The sequence below is a fragment of the Pagrus pagrus genome (genome assembly GCF_965226575.1).
Source record: "Pagrus pagrus genome assembly, chromosome: 8".
In the NCBI taxonomy this organism is placed as follows: domain Eukaryota; kingdom Metazoa; phylum Chordata; class Actinopteri; order Spariformes; family Sparidae; genus Pagrus; species Pagrus pagrus.
This window is the reverse complement of record NC_140192.1, coordinates 6,544,689-6,546,675: the sequence shown is the minus strand read 5'-3', so window position 1 is coordinate 6,546,675 and position 1,987 is coordinate 6,544,689.

Below are 1,987 nucleotides of genomic sequence, written 5' to 3'. Positions count from 1 at the left end.
CCACCAGCCTCAGCCTCCTGCTACTCAACCTCTTCCTCCTCTCTGTTTTTTTTTTCATCCCACATCTTTGTGTTCCCCACTTTTACTCCACCTATCCACCTTTTCTCTTTCTGACCTTCTCATCTACATTCATATCTCTGTGCTGCTGCAGTAAAGGAAACATAAAAGCATAAATAAAACCATGAAGATATGATTTCTCATATTCAGTGTGCTATTGTATAACTAAAATATAATTTAAATTTAGGTGAAAAGTTCAAACATTTTTAAAAAAGATATCCATTCACCCACAATGTAACACAATATACTAAAAAGACAAACAATATTACACAAGTGCAATGTTTATAAATGATACCATTCTATTCAATGTGCAATATTTCAGAATCTATTTTTAACAGTACTGTTATTTTTATATCATTTATAGTGTGTACTTTTTTTTGCTCGACTAATTGTCTTTCATTGTGTTTTTTGTTATAAACTGAGAAATACGAACACAAGTGTCTAATCTTCATAAAGCCTCTTTTTCCCTTATACATGTATATATACAGAATATATATTTTGAAGTATTTCTGTTTTTATTGGATCATTGTCTATTGATTTTAAGTAATTTTTTTCTGTTTTTTTGTGCAAATTATGTTCAACTAACTTTAATTGTTCGGATTGAAAAAATAAATAAGAGAATTGCAAACAGATCTTTCAACAGATCTTTCTTTTTTCAGATCATATCTTAATAATTTGTTTTCATTAAATAAGGTAGGTAAGGTAAATGTTATGTATATACAGATTTAGGGAGTAACAGAATACATGTAACGGGATTACATAATTAGGATACAAAAAAATGTGTGTACCTGTTAAAGTTACTGAAAGAAGATGTAATTAGGTTACAGATTCATTCAGTTAGAGTCAAATGTATAATGATATACTAGTCTGTTACCATGCACATGTACACACCACAACACTTCACGAGTCCCACACATCACTCTTTATTAAGATTAAATCAAATTAATCCTGTCACTCTTGTGTCTTTATTTGCATATGTTTGGTAATGAGGTAATCTAGAAAGTAAACAGAAAGTAATCAAGTTACTTACTTTAATATTGTGATACTTGGATTAGGTCACTGAATACATTTTTTAACATGTATTTGGTAACTGAATCGGAATACATTTTAAGAAACTAAACCTGAGTATATGAGTATATCTCAGGTGATATATGTGTCACCCGTTTCCAAAGAACTAAGTTATAGTGAGAACATTTGCTTTTTTTCTCCCATGGCTCGTCTAAAGATATTTTCTAGGGCCTGTGAAAATGTTACATTTAAAATAGAAAGGCACATCCAGTGCTTAGTTAATTACTGTAATGTTCAGACAAATTATTATCATACTTCATTCTTATACAGTTTTTTTTTTCTTTACAAAAAAATACCCTGAATGTGTCAGTGGTGGCCAAAAAGCTGATTTTGACCTTTGAGGTAATAAAAAAGACGACTTATCACCACTATTTCTTAAAAGTAAACTTAAACAGCCTGATCAGTTAAGATGTGCAAGAGAAACAAAAAAAAATCATCGAAGACAAAGTTTCAAATCTTATAGTCACACACACATATGTATATAATTGTTATAATGTTTATTTCAGTTAATAAGATTATTTCCATGCATTAGCCAACACGAATGTGTAGAATTCAAAAGGTCCCTTGTTTGTAGCAGCAAAAGTCTGTGAATAAAAAGAAATATATTGATAAAGCAACATCTTTGAACTAATGACACAACCTTAAAAGATCACCTCGATTTAGCTTCTTTTTGACTTCTTGTCCCTGCACAGAGAGACACTTAAATCATCCTCCTAATCTAACAGCTCAATCTTTTAAGGTCACATTTTATTGACGTTGCTGACAAACGTTAAAATAAACATGAGCATACTGTCGTTTTCTTCATTTTTTTTTTTTAAGGGGGACACATGGTAACATGGAGCCTAAAAATGTCCTGTGTGAC